Source organism: Rhincodon typus, chromosome 30 (genome assembly GCF_021869965.1).
Source record: "Rhincodon typus isolate 14 chromosome 30, sRhiTyp1.1, whole genome shotgun sequence".
NCBI lineage: Eukaryota > Metazoa > Chordata > Chondrichthyes > Orectolobiformes > Rhincodontidae > Rhincodon > Rhincodon typus.
The window spans coordinates 37,566,392-37,582,834 of NC_063361.1; the positions used below are offsets into that span (position 1 = coordinate 37,566,392).

The window sequence follows — 16,443 nt, forward strand, 5'->3', positions numbered from 1 at the left end:
TGTCCCAGGAGGCTCAGAGAGGCTGAGGGCAGTGGGGAGGCCGGGGGTTGTGAGATGGATTGAGGTGTTAGTATCAGTCTGGGTAGTGGTTTGATGCAGTTTGCAGATTAGTTGGGTGAGACTTTAGAAGAATATCAGATGATCAACTGTGAGAAATAATTTTTAAGGGCTTGGCAGAATCAGAATTCCCTGGACTGTGGAGTCTAGACTAAGGGTTCACAGTCTCTGGGTAGATGGGGCAACCATTTATACTGGGATGAGGATAAACGTCTTCAGTATTTTGTAAATCTGAGGAATTTTCTATTCCAGGGAGTTGTGGATACTGCTCATGGAGATATTTTGACACAAAATGAATGAAGGCAGATGGGGATGGTGCAGTAGAGTGAAGATAAATCAGTTAAGGTGGATCAGGCTGGAGATACTCTTGTTCCTGTTTCCTGTGTTCTCCTGGTCAGTGCAGCCTCTGACAAAGTGGACAGTGGCTGGCAGTTAGGAAAGTTCAGGAAGTTCTGAATGTGATTGGGAGATTGGAAAAGAGAGTTTTCAGGTGTAGAATGCACAGGATGTGTGAGTTATGAATGTACTGAAGTTATTAATGTCTTATTGCTCCTGATAACATAGAATCAACAGGTCTTTTGTCTCAGAAGTTTTATTTTAAAATATGATAGTTTTGTATTGACTTTTACAATTGAAATAAAATCTGATGGAATTCTGACTGAATAACTGAAGTTCTCCCTTTAACACCTCAGAACACATTCAGTTGGGGACTGCCATCTTCACGGTTACCAGGGACACATCAGTACACAGCAGGGAATACAGTGATCTAGAATGAGTATACTGTATGTGTAATATCACAGTGCATCTTCCTCCAATGCCTCTCCATCATTGTCCAGCTGAGTGGGACTGTCATCATCTGGTCCTGTTTCTATCCATCCAATTGTGTCCAGAGAGTCACGTGCAATAGTTTCTCTTCCTGCTGTCACACTGTTGCCTCTGGTGTTCCCTACATGGACTTATGCTTACCCCTCTAACATTGCTCCTCAATGACAACATCCTAAGTACAATGTTGGGTTCCACATGTACACTAGTGGCATACATCAACAGTACACCCCTTCATCCATCCGTACACCCTCACCCCGTTCCCATACAAAAATATGCACATACACACTCCCCCACCTTGCTCCTACACACACACTTTCCCCTGCTACACTCCTACACACACACATGCGTTCTCTCACACACACACACACACACACGTGCGCGCGCTCTCCCTCTCACACACACACACGGTCTCCCCTGCTACACTCCTACACACACACATTCCCCCCTGCTCCACTCCCCCACACACACACACACACTCCCCCCGCTCCACGCGCATAAATATATACACACACACACATGCCCCTAAACCTTGCTCCCACACACACAAACATACATATGCTCCCTTGCCCTGCTCCCACACTCCCAGACACATTCCCTACTGTTCAGTTATCAGAACCTTTCTTTGACATTCAGCACTGAATGAGAAGAAATTTCCTCCAATCTGGTGAAGAGTTTTAAAAAAAAACACTGCATTCAGTTTCCAGCACAAACTCTACCCCATTAGGCACCAACTTAATCTATCTCCCTGAAAACAATTTGAGATTAAACCAAACTCTTTGCAATCTTAATGCTATATTTGACCCCACTGTGAGTGTTTGACGCCATGTCGCTGTGTTTGGCAATTTTCACTTCTACAACATCAACTGCTGTGGTCTCTCTCTGCTAATCTGCTGCTGAAGCCTTCATTTATATCATTGTAACCATTTGGTGACTATTCCAATTCATTCTCCTCTGCCCTCCCATGTTCTAGCCCCTGTAAACTTAAGTGTGTCAAAACTCTGCTTTCTGAGTCCTAACATGTATTGGTCGCTTATCATCCACTGTGCTTGCAGATCTACATAGGCTTCCAGTCCAGCAATGCCTCAATAGTAAAGCTCTCATCCTTATTTTCAAATCTTTCCCTAGCCTCAACCCCTCCCTACCTCTGAAACCTACTTCAGTCCAATCTCTATCTGAGGTATCTGCACCCTTCAGCTGTTTTCTTTTATGAATCCCCTATTTCATTGTCCTATCATCAGCAGATGTCCCTTCAAATTCTGGAATTCTATCCCTAAATCTCTCCATCTAATTCCATCTCTCTGTCGCCCTTCAACTCATTCCTTAAAATTTTCCACTTTGACTGAGCTTAATGTCAGCTGTCATTTATGCTCCTGATATGTCTTGATGACAAATACTGCCTGATAAAGCTCCTATGAAGTGCCCTGCTCTGTTTACATTCAAGGCAGTATATAAAAGCATGGTGCTGCTGTCCTTGTCTGATACACAGTGTAGATTGTGCATTCATCAATGTTCACATGGTATTTCCAGATTTAGCGCAGTCCAGAGAGTGAGGTTTCAATTGAATGGATTTAGGGATTACAAAGAAAAAGGTCAAGAATTTGGCAATTTGCCTGATTCTTGGTCAGAAAGGTACTGAGCCGTAAAGCAGATTGTACAGGAATCACCCTGTGAGGGCACAATGCATGTACAAGAAATCTCCCTGAGACAGACAGGATCTCATATGTATGTTTGGGTTCAACACAGACCTCTCAAGGAGAAGGTGAATTGTCCTTAGGCTTAAATTTCAAAATATCACTACTTATTAAACTTTGATACAAAATTTACCTAATTATGGATTCCATAGATATACCAGTCCTTGACATTAGGTAAGGACTGATCTATCTTCTTGTTCATGCAAGTCTTCCAGTCTAGTTTATTTTGTTCTAATGTAGTCTAACTCTGTATACACTGTGCTATTTATATTCAGTGATGTGCAGCTCCATCATATCATCACAAAGTTGCTCCAAGGCCCTGAAGCTCCTATAACAACACCCGTCCCCAAGATTTTCTCCCCTGTCATAAATATTGATTGCCAGTTATATATATTCTCAAATAAGCTCTCTGGATTACTTCTTTTACTGCACACACTGTCCAGATTTTCCGTATTGAACCCACCCATTCCCAAATCCTGGTTCATCTGTTTCAATAGGTGGATCATCTGAGCAGATATAGAAACAAGAGGTAAATTTGATGATCTCACATTTTCCCTGCTGCTTCTGTTATATCAGAGATTCAATCAATCTGGCTGAACTGTTGGTCTGCAAGGGAATTATGAGGTGGTTATATATCTTCACCTACATTTGTAACTTCGGATACTGTGTTAGACCATCAAGGAAGAAATGAGGTAATCACTGCATTGTTTTTCATGTGAAGAAATCTTGCCCCAATGCAATATTTTTGTTTTCTTCAACGCTCTGTTCTAAGGTTTTGAGTGTACAACGTGTCAGTTTGGGAATGATTTGATTTGTTGCTTGGTGTGTTCTTCAGACTGTAACACATCTTCTAGCAGTGACCTCTTTGTGACAATGAGGATTGGACAGTTTTTGCTGATGTGGGATTTTGGAACATTCAGATGTATGGCACGGAAACAGACCCTTCAGTCCCACTCGTCCATGCCAACCAGATATTCCTAAATTAATCTAGTCCCATTTGCCAGCATTTGGCTCCTATCCCTCTAAACCCTTCCTAGTCATATACCCATCCAGATGCCTTTTAAATGTTGTAACTGCACCAACTTCCACCACTTCCTCTGGCAGCATGTTCCAAACACATGCCATGCTCTGTGTGAAAAGGTTGCCCCTTAGGTCCCTTTTAAATATTTCCCCCTCACCTTAAACCTATGCCCTCTAGTTCTGGACTCCCCCACCCTGGGGAAAAAACCTTGGCTATTCACCCTATCTATGCTCCACATGATTTTATAAACCTCTATAAGATCCCCCCTCATCCTCCCATATACCAGGGAAAGTAGCTCCAGACTATTCAGCCTCTCCCTATAGCTCAAACCCTCCAAACCTGGCAACATCCTTGTAAATCTTTTCTGAACCCTTTCAAGTTTCACAACATCCTTCTACAGCAGGGAGACCAGAATTGCATACAGTATTCCAATAGTGGACTCACCAATGTCCTGTACAGCTGCAAAATGACTTCCCAACTCCTATACTCAGTGCACTGACCAATAAAGACAAGCGTATCAAACGCCTTCTTCTCCGCCCTGTCTGCCTGTAACTCCACTTTGAAGGAACTATAAACCTGCACTCCAAGATCTCTTAGTTCAGCAACACTCCCTAGGACCTTATCATTAAGTGTACAAATCCTGCCCCGATTTGCCTTTCCAAAATGCAGCACCTCACATTTATCTAAATTAAACTCCATCTGCCACTCCTCGACCAATCTGATCAAAGTCCCATTATACTCTGAGGTAACCTTTTTCACTGTCCACTACACCACCAATTTTGGTGCCATCTGCAAACTTACTAACCATACCTCCTATATTCACATCCAAATCATTTTTAAAGATGACAAAAAGCAGTGGACCCAGCACCGATCCTTGCAGCACACCGCTGGCTACAGGTCTCCAGTCCAAAACCACCCTCCACCACCACCCTCTGTCTCCTACCTGTGAGTCAGTTCTGTATCCAAATAGCTAGTTCTCCTTGTGTGACATGTGATTTAACCTTGTTAACCAGTCTACAATGTGTAACCTCATCAATCACCTTATTGAAGTCCATGTAGATCATGTCCACCTCTCTGCCTTCATCAATCCTCTTCATCACTTCTTGAAAAAACTCAAACAAATTAGTGAAAAGATCCTGTTCTATCAGACTGCTTTAGATTTCATTTGGTGTTGTTGCGTGCATACATTGGTCATATGATAGGTTTGTCTCTTCTGCTCAGATAGTTTATTGTGCTTAAAGTAATTAACATGCTGTCTAGAATATTTTGCTTTGGATTCAGCATTTGCTATATAGTACTTACAGAACAGTCTTCTTGACTGCGTATCCACTAGTATTTGGACTGCTCATTCTAATTTTGAATGTTTTTTTGATTAAACAAGTTCAGTAATTGTTTTATCTAAGAGGCCAATAACAATTCTGTTGTGAATGGGCTCTTGTTGCACATTTCACAGTTCATGGTTCAGCTAGTTTGCATAGATTATTAATGTGGCAACTCATGCTTACACCTGGAAGCTGATATCTCCTGTTGAAGTATGATCTCACTAGTGTCCTATCTGATCTTTCAGTCAAATAGTGATCAAAAGCTGTTGGAATGTTGTCAAAGGTAATTTGTTTCTCATTGATCTGTTGTCTTCATAACACATGATCTGATGTTCTTCCTATGTAGTAGAGAAATATACTAACCTGCACTGCTTTTGATTTGGTGTCCAACCCTGAAGCTATTTGAAATTCTACCAAATGTCTCTAAGGATGACAGAGGCAGAACCCTCATGACATTTAAGAAGTATTTAGATATGTACTTGCGATGCCAAGGCATACAAGGCTATGGGCCAAGTGCTGGAAATGGGATTAGAACAGTTAAATAGTTGTTTTTGACTGGCTCAGATGCAATGGACCTGGAATAACTGCATAGAGGCCGGTATCGGGTTACCAAGTCACCATTTATTTACATGTGCGTGGTACATGGGCTCTAACCAACCAGCTCAAAGCCAGGCCCTACACTGAGGAGACATTCTGAATCTCCTGTTTATATCTGTCAGCCAGGGTTCCCAGATTAGCTCAAGTTAACAACACAATCAAGGATCTCAAAGTCAACAAGATCTACCTGTCCCTGGTTCCAATCGTTGCAGGTACAATTGACCTTATTCTGTGCTATAGATCTCTATGACTCTATAACTCGAGGTTTTCTATATCTGCTACATCCACCAAATGTGCCTCCTAACTTAAAATTTAGTGGTGAAAAGGTTGACATCAGTGAATTTTGTTTCATTGTTTGTTGACAGGTGCTTAAAGTTGTGAATTTTTCTTGATTGGAAGAATATCATCAGGGTTTTGTTCTCTTTGTATTGCATTCATTTATTTGTTTTGTGGTATTCTTAGTTGATTAAAGTTGTTGATTTTTTGTTGTTGCAAAATTGTTATTATAATACTAAAACTCGAAGCTGTTAAAGTTTCTGCTGCTTTTAAATGCTATGTGACATCTTCATAGAGACAAATGAAGGTATGCTTTTTCCAATTTAGCTGGAGAATTCCCAAGGTATTTTTGGGTAGAACCTTCACAAAATGGTTACATGTAATAAAGATGGCAGCAGTTACCTCCCTCAGACTGATTTTCTCCATATCTGAGGTATTCTAATGCCAAATTCAACACCTCAAAATTAGATTTGTGCTATTTCTTTATCCAATTGATTTGTATTTTAATAAATAAACTTGATAAAACTCCTTAGTTGCCAAATAAAATTTTGAATCTGTTGCTGAAACTGTCAAAGTGATAAAAACTACTTGAACAAAATCAGAGATAGTAAGAACTGCCAATGCTGGAGTCAGAGATAACAAAGTGTGGAGCTGAAGGAACACAGCAGGCCAGGCAGCATCAGAGGAGCAGGAAAGCTGATGTTTCAGGTCGGGACCCTTCTTGAAAAATCAAATTCTGAAGAAGGATCCCGACCCGAAATGTCAGCTTTCCTGCTCCTCTGATGCTGCCTGGCCTGCTGTGTTCCTCCAGCTCCACACTGAACAAAATCAGAACTTGATAGACAAACTCAGCAGAAACAAAATCAGAAATTGATGGATAAACCCGGCAAGGCCTGGCAGCATTTGTGGAGATAAACAGTTAACATTGCGGGTCCAGGACTTTTCTTCACAACTGGATCCCAGCACTGGACTCAAAATGTTAACTGTGTTTCTCTCTCCACAAATACTACCAGGCATGCTGTGTTTGTCCATCAATTTCTGTTTTTGTGTGTTTCAGATCTCCAGCGCCTCCAGTCCTTTATTTATCTTAAAGGTTTCGATAAATTCTGTTAAGGTTCTGATACTACAAATGGCAATAACAATTCATATTCTCAATCCTTTTTTTCTCCATTTTCAGTTGAGGTCTTTAAGCCTGTGCCTGAAGAAACTTCTTAACTTGACGTAACGTTGTCATCGAGCAACTGACTCACAAGTTTGTGAACTCACTGTTGGAACTGTTCACTGTGCTCCTCAACCTATTCTTTCAGGTGAAGACAAAACATTTGTGTCCTCTCCCTTAAGGGATAAAATCTGCTTTAGGTGTTCAGTAATTGGCCTCTTTTTGCAGGTACTCAGTTTAGGTTTCTCCCTCAGCCACAGTGGTCACAGTGAGAGTAAACTTTCCCTGCTTTTTTAAAGGCTTGGTTCTACTATTGCTGACAGTTAAAAACTTTGCTGAGACTTGTATTTGTAAGAGAAATTGGAAAAATTAAGTTGTTTCCCTGTTAATGATGAACCCTGATGTGAGTTGTTTTTGTCCTGATAGCAGTCAGTCAGGAAAATTGGTCATCTTGGTGGTTTAATTGGTTAGGTAAGCATTTGTGATGGTTTGTGAAATAGTGAGAATTGATTATTAGAGCACCTTTCCCAATTAAATCATAACACAGTTTACTGGTGGTTTCTCTGGAGAAGGTTTCTGTTTGGAGATTGTTCCTTCACAGTCACTATTTAGCTCTTAAGACTTTTCTTGCTGCAGCTACTCTTAAAACTGTTTCAACAATATCTTGAAAAATGATTTTCTGAATTCTTCTTCAGGCAATCTCAAATCTCTTTGTTGATCTTCATTGCTGCCTCGATTGTCTAGGCAGTGAATTCTGTTGCTGCCACTGTCTTTTCTTGTGTGGTTCGATGCTGCACTATGTGCCTGGGCTCAAGACTTGACCAGTTGAAGCGTAGCCACGGTCATGACCTGTATTCAGGCTTAGACTTCAAAGTATCACTTTTATTATAGATTAATGTTAAATATCGCTGTTAGTGGTAATCATAGGTTTACCAGCTTCTGGCTTATATTTGCATTAGGCAAGGAGTAATCTCTCTTCACTGTCTATTCGTGTCCTTTGCTCAGGCCATTTTAGTCTAGTCTAGTTTGTCCATTGTTGTCTAACTCCGCCCGCACTCTGCTATTTATGCTCAGTGATGTGCAGCTCCATAATATCATTGCAAGATTGCACCAGGTCCTAAAACCCTTACACAACAGGAACTGATAGACACCAGTCAGTGTAAAACATTCCCTTGATAAGGGACTGAGAGACCGTGATGAGCTATACACCATCTAACCCTGTGCTGTCCCTGTACTGGAAGTATTTGATACTGACAGCATAGAGAGAGCTTTACTCTGTATCTAACCTCATTCTGTACCTGTCCTGGGACAGTGTTGGGTGTGTTTTCTAGCATGAATGACCAGTCCTTTTTCAGGGATGAGTTTTTGTCTACTTGTTGCTGTATAAATTCACAAAGATCAAGAAGAGAATGAAAGAGGGAGGTGAGAGTGACGTTTGATCATAGTCCCACCCCAACTAAACATAGATTCAGCAGCTGCTGTTTACATCCTGAGTAATGCGCTGAGCTAACTGGTCAGTCAGCTCTCTAGAGAGCTACAGTGCAGCAGCTCTCCCTCAGAACACAGACTGGATTCAATATGACCTGTCATGAAGTGTGAATGAGATGCTCCCACACACATTAACTGTTAATTGTCTGACAGTCTGTGAAACATGAGCCACATTGGTATTGCACCATTTACGCTTCTGTTTATTGACAATGAGTTGTTTTGTATCTGAAGACCCAAGTCCTCAGCCACCCTGCAGCTATTGATCATATTTCAGTATGATTGCCTCCCACCATAGCCCTGTCTGGACTGAATGATGGACATGATGTTTACCATGAGGAATTTGTGACAGTGGGCTGACTGGAGGATTTCCCCAGAATCATCTGATCCAGACATTGAGGCATCTGCTTTTGCCTTCCTCTGGAATTTCACTTTATTTCCACCTCTTTTATTTCTGTCTTCACTTTATTAAATTATTTCCTTATCGGTCTTTCAAATGTGACATTAAACTAAGGCCCTTCTGCACTTTCAGATCAGTCTGTGAGATCCCAGGTGACGACTTTGAAGGAAAGATGAGGAGAATTGTTCCATGGACCAATATTTATCTTTCAGCCATCATCACAAAACCTCCATAATTATCAAGTCATTACCACATTGATATTTTTGGGATCTTGCTGTGTATAATTTGACTGCTGTTTCCTACATTTCACACATAGCTTCCTGTGTCAGTGTAAGGTGTTAGAGAAATTCAATCCTTATTTTTATTTTCTTGTTTCAAGATCCACAGAAAGCTTGCACGCAGGTGCAGCAACTAAACAGAAAAGCTAATGAATATGGGCCCTTATCTCAAAGAAGTTGAAGAGTGGGGAAGTCTTACTTCAATTGTACAAGGTTCTAATATTGTGATCAGTTTTGGTCGCCTTATTTAAAGAAAAATATCATTTCATTGGAGCGGTTCAGAGAAAGTTTACTCCAATGAGCCATGGTAAGGAGAAATTGTCTTATAAGAAAAGGTTAAACAGTTTGAAACTCTACACATTGGAGTTTAGAAGAATGAGAGGTGACCTCATTGAAATATATGGGATTCTTAAGAGGTTTGACTGACAAATGCTGAGAGGATGTTTCCCTTCGTCGAGAGTCTAGGACCAGAGGGCACTGTCTCGGAATAAAGTTGCTCCAATTTAAGATTGAGATGAGGAGGAATATTTTCTCTCAGAGGCTTGTGAGTTTTTGGAACATCTTGCCACAGAAAGCTGTGGGGGCATAGTCCTTGTGTATAGTAAGGCTGAGACAGAGAAGTCCTTGATCATTAGGGAATCAAAGATTACAAGGAATTGCAGTAAAGTAAGGAATGTTGGATCAGCCATGAATGGTGGAGCAGGATCAAGGGTCTGTTCTTATTTCTTATGGTCTTATTTGCTCTAATTGTACGCTGTCCTTGTGTCTGTAATAATTGCACTGATTTTGCACTGTCCTTGCACGTGGAATCATTGTGCTAATTTTGCAGCGCATATTGAAAGTGACCTAGGGGTTGCAGGAATTTTGCAAACTGCTGTCCCCTCAGGGAGCAATTAGACCATTTAGAGAAGCGCTTGCCTCCAAAGCTTCCAGAAGCTGATTCCGGCTCTGGCTGGGAGGCAGCTGGAAACTTGGATGCTGTGTGGAATGTTCTCCTGTTCCTGGCAGGAAGCTGTGTCTGAGGGAAACTGGGTTCAGTTCCAGAGTGAGGGCTTTCTCTGAGCCGTGCCTACAGCCAGGCTCTTCCTGTGGCTGGAAGGGAAATAACCACAGCTGAATTGAGCCACTGCAGGAATAAACACCCCCACACCCACTGCTTTCAAGACAGATTTTACTTTCCATCATTAAACGTGTTGTGGAGGTGCTGGTGTTGGACTGGGGGTGGACAAGGTCAGAAATCACACGACACCAGGTTATAGTCCAACAGGTTTATTTGAAAACACAAGCTTTCGGAGCTTCGCTCCTTCTTCAGGTGTTAGTGAGAGACATAGTATCAGACACAAAATTGATAAGTAAAAGATCAAAAGGTCACACTGCTGATGAGGATGTATTTAACAAACCTAAGATGCTGTTAAATGTTTAATCAGTTAGAAGATTTTAATTGATTAATATGTATATGTAAATCCCCGAATTCCTTTCAAGTCACTGCCCTGAGAGAGCTAAAGGTTTTATCAGTGTAAAGAAGAGGTGACATTTTAGGTCAGACAATGCATGTTAGGTGTGAGGCCTTGTTTAGAATCTGTTTGTGTTTTGGTTTAGAGTCAGACTGGTTTTATTTTTGAAGTAGGAATTGATAAAACACACATTGACTGAGTGTCTATAAATTGTGTGCTTTTTGAATGAAAATAGAATGTATCCGCAAATACAAATTCACCCCAAAGATTCACGTGTGTGTATGTGTGAGTAAGGAAGATAGAGCGAGTGAGGGAGAGTGAGTGTGTGTGTGTGTGCTTGAGAGACAGTGTGTGTCTGAGAGAGGATCTGTGTGTGTTGTGTGTGTTGTGTGTGTGTGTGAGTGTGTTTGTACGAGTGAGGTGTGTGTGAGTATGTGTGAGAGTGTATAGTGTGGTGGGATCACCTGTCGTGCGACATGAACCCAAGGTCCCAGTTGAGGCCATCCTCATGGCGACCGAACTTAGCTATCAGCTTCTGCTCGCGACTCTGCGGTCAAGAACATTTGGCCTCGGATCTTCGGGTAAACATCCTCCAAGGTGGACTTTGGGATACACAACAATGCAGAGTTGCTGAGCAGAGACTGATAAACAAGTTCAGTACTTACGAGGACGATCTCAACTGGGAGCTTCGGTTCATGTCGCACTACAGGTGACCCCACCACACAACAGACTCTCAGACACACACATATGTACATACACACTTACACAAACACACACACACATACATACATACTCACTTATACAAACACATTCCACACACACACACACACACAGTCTCTCTCTCTCCCACACACACACACACACACACACACACGTGAATCTTTGGGGTGAATTTGTATTTGTGGATACATTCTACCTTTATTCAAAAAGCACACAATTTACAGACAGTCAGTCAACGTGGCGTTTTATAATTTCCTACTTTAGAAATAAAACCAGTCTGACTCCAAACAAAAACACAAACAGATTCTAAACAAGGCCTCACACCTAACATGCATTGTCTGATTTAAAATGTCACCTCTTCTTTACATTGATAAAACCTTTAGTTCTCTCAGGACAGTGACTTGAAAGGAATTTGGGGATTTGCATGTACATATTAATCAATTAAAACCTTCTAACTGATTAAAGATTTAACAGCATCTTAGGTTTATTTAATACATCGTCATTCGTGGAGTGACCCTTAGATCCTTCACTTATAAATTCTGTGTCTGATACTACCTCTCTCATTGACACCTGAAGAAGGAGCGAGGCTCCGAAAGCTTGTGTTTTCAAAGAAACTTGTTGGACGATAACCTGGTTTTTAAATAGGACTTCCTGCTTGTGGCAGTCGGCGGTTCTGATCTTTCTTCCCAATCCCTCAGATCTCCTCAAAGACACCGAATTAACCTCCTCTGTGAGTGTAAACACAGAGCGTCCTCCTGCTCACGGTCCCGGATGGGTTGGGGGGAGATGGTGAGAAGACCCTTCACCAGCCCTGGCCAGTCCTCCCTGATAGCCCCGGCCAGTCCTCCCTGATAGCTCCGGCCTTTCCCAAACCTTCTCCTCCAGAGCAGATGGACAGGTTAACCGTGGAGGCTCGGAGCTGGGTCCTGCCAGCAACAGAGGCCCGAGAGCAGGCTCCCTGGGGCTGGTAGAGGGTAATACTGAGCATAGACAGATCCGATGGTTGAAGAGAGTTGGATAAAGGCTGGGGCCGGCAGAGCGGAGAGAGGGTGGTAGCTGTTCGGTGGGACAGCACCAGGGAAGCATAGAGAATGAGAACTGGAAACCCGGGGGTGAGCAGATTTACCAAGGGGACGGTTCCACTGGAATTTTTTGGATACTCCAATGGTCTGGCTTCAAACTGGAAATGAACAAAGAGGCAGAAAACTGCAATTTCGAGCTTCGGGGATAACTTGCTCAGAGTAGAGTGAAGTCAGCGCACCTCACGTCAGCTCTGGTATAGAGTCATCTAGACTCGAAACGTTAGTTCACTCTCTCTCCATGGATGCTGCGTGACCCGCTGTGATTTCCAATATTTTTTGTTTTCATTACAGATTCCAGCATCTGCAGTAATTTGCTCCCACTTCCAGCTATGGGTGCTCAGATATAATTGCAGTGTTCGCTAGCGCAATGTTGGAGATGGTTTTGGTCTTGGATATTTTCACGGGAGCAGTTTTCCAAATTGTGTGAAGGCTCATTTGAAGACGAAGATGAAACCACAGAAACATCGTTTGGTGCCTTCAGTAGGGAACGCAGTGAAATGGATGTTGATAATTAGGGGATTGTTCTATTCCTATTCTTCCCCACCCCTGTGACAGGGGACTCGCTGTTAGCTGCAGAGACTATCAGAGCAACCAGGGAGATGGTTTAAAATAAAAAAAGACGGGAATTCCCCGAACACGCCCATATCCCTACAAACCCTTCCTATTCATATACCCATCCAGGTGCCTTTTAAATGCTGTAATTGTACCATCCTCCACCACTTCCTCTGGCAGCTCATTCCATACACGCAACACCCTCTGTATGAAAAAGTTGCCCCTTAGGCCCCTTTTAAATCTTTACCCTCTCACCTTAAACTTGTGCCCTCTAGTTTTGGACTCACCCACCCCAGAGAAAATATATTGTCTATTTACCCTATCCATGCCCCTCATGATTTTATAAACCTCTATAAGGTCACCCCTCAGCCAACGATGCTCCAGGGAAAATAGCCCCAGCCTATTCAGCCTCTCCATATAGCTCAGACCCTCCAACTCTGGCAACATCCCTTGTAAATCTTTCCTGAACCCTTTCAAGTTTCACAGCATCCTTCCTATAGCAGGGAGACCAGAACTGAACACAGTACTCCAAAAGTGGCCTAACCAATGTCTTGTACAGCTGCAATATACCTCCCAACACCTATACTCAATGCACTGACCAATAAAGGCAAGCATATCAAATGCCTTCTTCACTGTCCTGTCTACCTGTGACTCCACTTTCAAGGAACTATGAATCTGCACTCTAAGGTCTCTTTGTTCAGCAACACTCATCAGGACCTTACCATTAAGTGTATAAGTCCTGCCTTGATTTGCCTTTCCATAATGCAGCACCTCATATTTATCTAAATTAAACTCCATCTGCCACTCTTCAGCCCATTGGCCCATCTGATCAAGGTCCTGTTGTACTCCGAGGTAACCTCCTTCGCTGTACGCTACACCTCCAATTTTGGTGTCATCTGCAAACATACTAACCATACCTCCTATGTTCACATCTAAATCATTTGTACAAATGACAAAACGCAATGGACCCAGCACCGATCCTTATGGCACACCGCTGGTCACAGGCCTCCAGTCTGAAAAGCAGCCTTCCACCACCACCCTCTATCTTCTACCTTCAAACCAGTTCTGTATCCAAATAGCTACTTCTCCCTCTATTCCGTGTGATCTAACCTTGCTAACCAGTCTACCATGAGGAACCCTGTCAAATGCCTTACGGAAGTCCATATAGATCACGTCCACCACTCTGCCCTCATCAATCCTTTTCGTTACTTGAAAAAACTCAATCAAGTTAGTGAGACACGATTTCCCACGCACAAAATCATGTTGATGATCGCTATTCAGTCCTTGCCTTTCCAGATAGATGTAAATCCTGTCCTTCAGGATTCTCCCTCCAACAAATTGTCCACCATTGATGTCAAGCTCACTAGTCTACAGTTCCCTGGTTTTTCCTTACCACCTTTCTTAAAAATAGTGGCACCATGTTAGACAGCTTCCAGTCTTTCAGCATCTTGCCTGTGGCTATCGATAATACAAATATCTCAGCAAGGGGCCAAGCAATCACTTCCCTAGCTTCCCATAGAGTTCTACAGTACACCTGATCAAGACCTGGGGATTTATCCACCTTTATGCATTTATAGATGTCCAGCACCATCTCCTCTGAAATATGGACATTTTTCAGGAGGTTGCCATTTATTTCTCCATGTTCTCTATCTTCCATATCCTTCTCCACAGTAAACACTGATGCAAACTACTTGTTTAGTATCTCCCCTATCTCTTGCAGTTCCACACATAGGTGGCCTTGCTGATCTTTAAGGGGCACTATTCTCTCCCTAGTTACCCTTTTGTCCTTAATGTATTTATAGAATCCCTTTGAATTCTCCTTAACCCTATTTGCCAGAGCTATCTCATGTCCCCTTTTTGTCCTCCTGATTTCCCGCTTAAGCATATTCCTACTGCTTTTATACTCTTCGAGGGAATCACTTGATTTCTGCTGTACCTGACATGTGCTTCCTTCTCCTTGACCAAAACCTCAATTTCTCTAGTCATCCTACACCTACCAGCCTTGCTCTCCACCCTAACAGGAACATGCTGTTTCTTGTTATCTCATTTTTGAAGGCCTCCCATTTTCCAGCAGTCCCTTTACTTGCAAACATCCGCATCCCCCCCTCCCCCACCTCAATCAACTTTTGAAAGTTCTTGCCTAATACCATCAAAATTAGCCTTCCGGTCCATTCTTTTCCATCACTATTTTAAAACTAATAGAATTATAGTCACTGTCCACAAAGTGCTCCCCTACTGGCACCTGAGTCACCTGTCCTGCTTTATTTCCCAAGAGTACGTCAAGTTTTTCACCTTCTCTAGTAGGTACATCCACATATTAAATCAGAAAGTTTTCTTGTGCACACTTTACAAATTCCTCTCCATCTGAGCCCTTACACCATGGCAGTCCTAGTCTATGTTTGGATAGTTAAAATCCCCTACTATAACCACCCTGTTATTCTTACAGATAACTGAGATCTCCTTACAAATTTGATTCTCAATTTTCCACTGATTTTTGGGGGGGTATATAGTACAATCCTAATAAGGTGATCATCCCTTTCTTATTTCTCAATTCCACCCAAATAACTTCCCTGGACATATTCACAGGAATATCCTCCCTAAATACATCCATAATGTTATCCCGAGTGAAAAACGCCACTCACCCTCCTCTTTCACTCTCCTTTCGATCCTTCCTATTGCATCTATACCCTGGAACATTAAGCTGCTAGTTCTGTCCATCCCTGAGCCACATCTCTGTAATTGCTATGATATCCCAGTCCTATGTTCCTAACCGTGCCCTGAGTTCATCTGCCTTACCCGTTAGGCCTCTTGCATTGAAATAAATGCAGTTTAATTTATCAGTCCTACCTTGTTCTCTACTTTATTCCTGCCTGCCCTGTCTATTTGACTTACTCCTTTAACCAACTGCACCAGTCTCAGACTGATCTCTTTCCTCACTATCTCCCTGGGTCCCACCTACTCCCCCCTTACTAGTTTAAATCCTCTCCAGCAGATCTAGCAAATCTCCCCACCAGTATATTAGTCTCCTTCCTATTCAGGTGCAATCAGCCCTTCTTAAATAAGTCACTTCTACCCAGAAGACATTCCAATAATCCAAAAATGTGAATCCTTCTCCCCTGCACCAGATCCTCAGCTGCGCATTCATCTGCTCTATCCTCCTATTCCTACCCTCACCAGCTCATGGCACTGGGAGTGATCCAGATATTACTACCATGGAGGACCTACATTTTAAATTCCTGCTTAACTTCCTATATTTTCTCCTCAGAATCTTGTTTTCTCTTCCTGTGTCATTTGTTCCAATGTGTACAACGATGCCCATTTTGGTCCCTCTCCCCTTTGAGAATCCTGTCTAAGATACCTTTGATCCTGGCTCCTGGGAAGCCAAATGGGACTACGCTTATTTAAGATATCTGGCCAGCATGGACAAGTTGGACTGAAGGGTCTGCTTCGGTGCTGTATATCTCTATGATTCTATGACATGGTGAATTTTACATTCAGAAAAACTTAAAATGTGTTCATGATAA

General features: G+C 42.3%; 1 long non-coding RNA gene across 2 annotated transcripts in view; it reads left to right on the forward strand.

The window, feature by feature from the left end:
* The window catches only part of LOC125486585, a 37,411-nt gene extending 20,968 nt beyond the window's left edge, over positions 1–16,443 (forward strand). The window contains exons 1-3 of one of the 2 annotated variants that reach the window (XR_007265232.1): positions 3,185–3,265; positions 6,967–7,096; positions 12,659–13,047. This is a non-coding gene — a long non-coding RNA (uncharacterized LOC125486585). Of the gene's footprint in view, positions 1–3,184; positions 3,266–6,966; positions 7,097–12,658 lie in introns of those variants that run through there. The other variant, XR_007265231.1, reaches the window with a different exon arrangement.